This window comes from Lutjanus erythropterus, chromosome 13, assembly GCF_056507025.1.
Source record: "Lutjanus erythropterus isolate fLutEry1 chromosome 13, fLutEry1.hap2, whole genome shotgun sequence".
Lineage (NCBI taxonomy): Eukaryota > Metazoa > Chordata > Actinopteri > Lutjaniformes > Lutjanidae > Lutjanus > Lutjanus erythropterus.
This window is the reverse complement of record NC_139329.1, coordinates 33,988,919-33,994,987: the sequence shown is the minus strand read 5'-3', so window position 1 is coordinate 33,994,987 and position 6,069 is coordinate 33,988,919. Positions and strand designations below refer to the sequence as shown.

The 6,069-nt window shown below is 37.1% G+C and overlaps 1 long non-coding RNA gene across 1 annotated transcript; it reads left to right on the top strand.

The window, feature by feature from the left end:
- The first annotated feature begins 2,134 nt into the window (after nucleotides 1–2,134).
- Nucleotides 2,135–4,840, top strand: LOC146316952 (uncharacterized). Its single transcript, XR_014771795.1, has 3 exons — nucleotides 2,135–2,247; nucleotides 3,089–3,550; nucleotides 4,625–4,840. It is a non-coding gene; the product is annotated as an uncharacterized LOC146316952 (long non-coding RNA).
- The last annotated feature ends 1,229 nt before the right edge of the window (nucleotides 4,841–6,069 follow it).

Here is a 6,069-nt window from a genome sequence, read left to right as displayed (position 1 = left end):
TTCTGGTGCCCTATACTTTGCCTACATAGGAAAACATTGTGCCGGTCCGCTTGAGAGATAAAACATGATAAAGTGTCCTTGCTGATGGGCCAATGTGCAAGAAGACGTGGAAGATGCCCCATAGGGTGTCCTTCCAGTGAAGAGAACAGGACACAGTGCCCTCCAGGGTGCCTTACATGCTCAAATATATTTTGTTGCTCCCACATGCCTCCAAGCTGTTTCTCTTCCCTCCCTCTCGCCCTCTTTCATTCCTTATAATTTGCGTGGCCTGTCCTCTTCTAGGTGTCCATGATGGAGAGTGTGTTTGCATGGCTCTGGCTCCACTGGCGTCTCCTGAAGTGGAAGAGTCTGAAAGTCAGAGAGTGTTGCACACTGTACAGTGTGCAGAGTGTAAAGCCCTCTGAGGAAAATTGTGATTTATGATATTAGGCTATACTAATAAAACGCAACTTGACTTGATGTGAAAGCTCATTTGCTTCTCTGTGTTTCTAAATAGTTAAATAGTCAATTATTCCCTTTATGTTTTATTACAGAGGTGTAGGTCTTCTAATTATACATTAAATCTGCATCACATGCAGAAACAATGAGAATCTTAACCAGGGTTTGGACCTGTTTCACCATCCACCAACATAAATGCATCACAACTTCTGCCCCACATATGAGCTGGTGCCCTTGTCTTCTTTTTTTTTTTGTGCGGCCTCTCAGACAGCCTGAATCCACCTCTGGCTTAATAATAGGCCAGCAGCCATTCTGTGGCACCAAACCAGGACACAAGTGGGGCTTCTGGGGATGCGGTTCTGCTCCCAATTTCCTAAAAGTAATAGCACTAATAGGAAAAAATTAAAACATGAAAAGTCTTAAAAATAGCGTATGAATTTTGACCATTGATCTGATCATTATGACTCTAGTAGCAACTTGGAAATGTCTGATAAAATGTTCAAAAATAGCATTTGACTGAGAAATACTGTAGGTCTCTGGCTCTTTCCTTTAGTCCCTTCTGGATATTAGAAAATATATATAATTTTAAAACTTTTTTTTAACATAAGTCCAACTGATCATATCTTTTTAATCTTTTTCAGAAATAACTGATAAGCCATTCATTAGTGAGATATACTATATGCAATACATGATATTAACTAATCACATACTGTTCAGTACACAGTACATGCTGTAACCATCCAGTGGGAAAGTTTTGCACTGCAGTGTTTCATCATCACATAATGGTCTCTTGTTCTGGTGTAGAGATGACAGGAAATGCCTCACCACACACAGCCTGCACATCTCAGACAATTACTGCCTTACACAGTCCAGCAGGACTATTTGTTATAAATGGTGCATTATAATGCCAGGATCACATACCTGGTTTATATTTCATGAGAATGACATAAGCAATACTCCACGGTTTTCACTTTAGCTTTTCGTGCAGAGCTCTAAGCAGAGCCTGCAGATGTGATCACACTCATTCAGCCGTTGCTAGATAACTGTGATCAAAGCGATCAAATTCTCCTCTTTGACACTCACCTATGTAATTAAAGGTCTTATATGTAGATAAAGTCATTCACGCCACTGCTGCTGATGTCATTTATTGCATCGCATAAATGGCAGACCAAATAGACCAAAAGGACAAAACATCTACACCCACTTCTTATTCTGCACTTGCATTGATCCTAAAAATGTAAGTATTTATCACACAACACAACATACAAAAGTACAATTCTATGGGTAAACTGTCATTATAACCTTTTGTTGTGTTACATCCAAACATTTTTACAGTTAAATGCTGACAGTGTCAGTGTGGTCAGTTGGTGTCAGTGGTTCTAACGGTCTACTTTAACAACATCACACTATTGCATTAATGTTTGGTAAAGCTCAAGTTTTTACACACAAAACTTAATATTGAACTTCCATAAAGTTTGAGGGGCAGATCAAAGAAAGAAAGATCAACAAGATACCATCCCCCAGTTGTTTCTATGTTTCAGCTCCTGGTGTTCGAAACTTTCAGTTTTAACACCCTTGTATGCTTGTTTTAGAACTCATTTGATGTAAACAGGAAGACACAAAAACTTGATGAGGACAGCAAACGTGACTGATGCACAAAAGGTCATGAAACGGAAACTGTACTATAATAACAGGCGGGCAGAGATAAAGTGCGTGGCTGAGAGAGAGAATACCTGAAAGACTTTCACATCTTCAAAGGAGTCTTCTAGAGGAAAACCTTTCTATAGAAATTATCAGGGCTATCGTCAGGTAAGTGAAACTTTAATCTTACTTACACTGGGAGACAGTTGCATACAAGGAATTTGCTTTGGCATATTGGTGCATAACAATTAACATAGTAAAAATATGTATATATATATATATATATATATATATATATATATGTAAAGATTAAATCGAGTTCTGTGAGTTCCAGCAGCATATTGCTGCAATGCAAGAAAAAGAAAAATGCGATTCCTCGCTTCTCTCCAATATAATGGGATTAAACGTCACTCAGCTTTTTGCACTCAAAGCACCAAAAAAGAAAAGAAAAATCTGGCAGAGAATTGTATAATAAGTTCCTAACAATATGACAACATAAAATCATCAATATTCACAGGAAATGATGCTCAAAATTAATCCAAATCACTTGTTTGACACAAACTTTCTGCACCAACTGCGTTCACTGTTTGGGTTAACTGCGCAGTTTAGCAGTTGTTCTGTTCTGTTATTGTATTGAATATGCATTTACTTAATGATGTTTTTACTTAATGATGTTTTGATAATGTTTTGCCACTACGCTTATTCCAATTAAAACTCACAAAAAATAGAAGCTGAAAACTTTTTGACCACTTCCAGTCCCAATGAATGCACATTAAAAGCACTCAGTGGAGCCCCATACTATCACAGTTCATCTTTGTTTTGTGGGAACAGTAGAATCTGCTCTAATTACACTCTCCTTTGTTTCTGAGTCTCCACTTTCTTCCCCAGTCACCTCTCAGAGTGGAGATATGGGTTTGTGCAAACAAGTACTGTATGACCAACATAAGACATCACGTGTGAATCTGAAACTTTCATCAGATTTTTATTCTCATCTTTTTGTTTTGTGTAGATTATCATCATCGTGATGGCGGCAGAGACAGGCCTGTTTGGGAGACTCAAGAACGAGTTTGGACAAAGCCCTGTTGTGTCAAATGTGTTTTTTGGTTTCCTCCTGGCTGGTGTGGAGAAGATGCTGGAGGTGGAATTTGCATGTCCATGTAATCCTACATGGAACGCCGCATTTGTATTTCCATTTTTTCTGATTCCTGCCATCACATCTTCACTGCTGATGTTGCTGATCCATGGACACACAGGGTATAAAAACTTTTTGTGTTGCTGTCTCCCTCCCGTGGTGTGGCTGGCCCTGATGCTGCTTGATGGTCAGTACATGGTCTGTGCAAAGACAGACTGGCAAGGCACATTTGTAACTACGCAGAAAACATATCTGAAGTGGTGCGAACCAATCAACACAACAGTTTACTCTGCAGAAGAGCTACTGGACCGTTCACACAGGTTTTACATTTTGTCTCAGGTGAGAAAACACTGTTAATATAAACTAAAAAATAATAAGTTGAGGTAGTTTTGTAACAATTCAAAACAAAAATACTTTTCTAGTCAAATAAACGATACTAAATCAGTTCTACTTGAGAAAATGTGTTCAAAAAGCTTTCTTTAGAAACTTAATTAAATGAGTTGATTGAACTTTGTACAGCACATTCATTCAACTCATTATTTCAAAACAACTCATGTTCTTAAGTGTTGAAGTGTTCAGAAAATAATTACTTGAAATTTCTATTTTAATTAAAGGAGAAATGTGTAAAATATTCACTGAAAAAAATCATAAAATTACCATAATATGCTAAGTTGAAATACTTCCTTCTCTGACATCAGTGTAGCAGCCACAGTGTCCACCTGAAATTTATATTCTTGGCCAGAATTACTGTTTTTGTTTGACCAATTCATATCATTTAGAGTTCAGTTTAATGCTGAATGTTTGTTGAATGAGTCAGTGTCTGTTTATGAGTCATAAGAAATCATGAATAATCTTGCAGAAGGAGAAGATCTTTATAACGGTTAAATTAAGCAATATGTGAATGGAGGCAGTCACTAAAACGTAAAGTCCAGGGTGTGTATTTTTGGAGCAGTGGCCTTTCCTTTTCAGGATAACAGGCTTAACTTTACATTAACAAGCGACAAGACAACTGACAGTTATAAACAGCTGATCAACGTACAGTAACAACTTGCTATTGTCACTTTGTGACGTTGCACACACCCTAAGCTCCTGCAGCGATTCATGCAGCCAGCCCGAGCTTCCCCGAGTCTGAGGAGGAGGGGGCAGGGGTAAACAACTTGCTTCAACCACAGATCATATATTAAGTAGGACTGCAATTACAACATATCACTCCTTTAATTTGAATAAGTAAAACTTGCATATTTACCTTAAGTCAATGAGAAAAGACCAGCTGATTCCACCAAACTCCTGTGTGATTTTTTTACAGTAAAGTATGATGGGAGCACAGCTTCCTATGAAATCCTGCTGTTTATGTAACAGTGCTGATGAGCGTTTTGTTTCTGTGTCTTAATGAAATCTGTGTCCACTTTTCAGGGGTTCGGAAATGCCATCATCACATTTTTACTCATAGTACTCATTGTATATATTAGGTGTACAAGATGCTGCAGACAAGAGAAAGAAAACACCCAACAAGGTTGTCGAGCTGGAGAAGAAGCTCCTGGTGCTCAATCCATTCCACTTCAGGGGGCAAGTGAATGAACTGTTTCATGTGAATATTCAGTATACTTCAAATGTGCAAGCAGATTGTAATAAAATGTTGTTTTTTATACAGCATATATGAAATGTATCTAGTGTATACAGGAGTTGTGGACAGTCAATAAGCTATCTTCCTTTTTCACACCTCCCCACCACATTCTGGGTAGATCTGGGTGTCTTTGCTTTCTGCTTCTCTTGCATCTTATATAACATCTTATTTTTTTGAATATATATTTCATTTTTCCACAACTTGCTTCTGTAACTATAAAAAATCTTCCCAGTCCACATCAAATGGAAGAAATAAAAAAATATAGTAGGTTAATTTTTTGTTTCTTTCTTAATGAATCATGTCTAGTTTAATTATTCATAATGTTCTGTTTGTTTTGTTCATATTTGTAATCACCCGAATCAGTTGTGTTCACTATATGAACCAGGATTGAAAATGTTTTTTTCATTTTAATTTAAATTCATTATTGTGGAATGTATATTTTATTATTCTCTCATCTTACCCCCTTCCATGGTCATGCATTGTATTTAAACAAAGATTATATTATATGTGATAAACTGTCTGACCTGATGTTGTCTTATTTATATATTGCATAATGTCAAGCAAAAACTGCAGAGATAAAGCTTTTAGTTATCTGTTTCATTTTTGTGCTGCATTGTTTTACCAATGAGTTGTTTGAGGTACAAACCTGCTCTTGGTTCAAAAATAGATTTGCATGCATATTTATCACTTTGAAAATCGTCCTGTTCCTGTATCAACCTCTATAATATGTTTGTCATCTATAAAAATCTTGAATCTTCACTGTGGTTGGTTTAGTCGTGGGAAACAGAACACATAAAGCGGCTGTGTTACCCACATTCTATCTTTTGCCACGTCCTGCATGAGATGTGATATTGCGGTTCATGCATATGTGTCTTTATGAGCGTGCACTTGGTTTTGGGGCAAAGGTGTGGCGCAAAAATATATTTGCACCAGGGCCGACCACAATTATGCCACACTGCTGCCTCTAAACTTTAGATCTTTGTATGGATTGGAATGATATAAACAGAACAATATACCGACTTTATGACGACAGCAAAAAAAGCAAGAAAAGGTACTTCCCATTACAGAGTTCAGTTTGAAAGTTTCTCTTTCACTTTTTTCAATTTTTTCACTTTGTCAAAGCAGTTCCCACGATAAGAACATTTCTTAAAGAGTTCTCAGGACAATCTTAATGTCTGTAAAACTTTATTCCAACTATATAAATATATACTGGAAGACAGCTGGCTTTGAAATT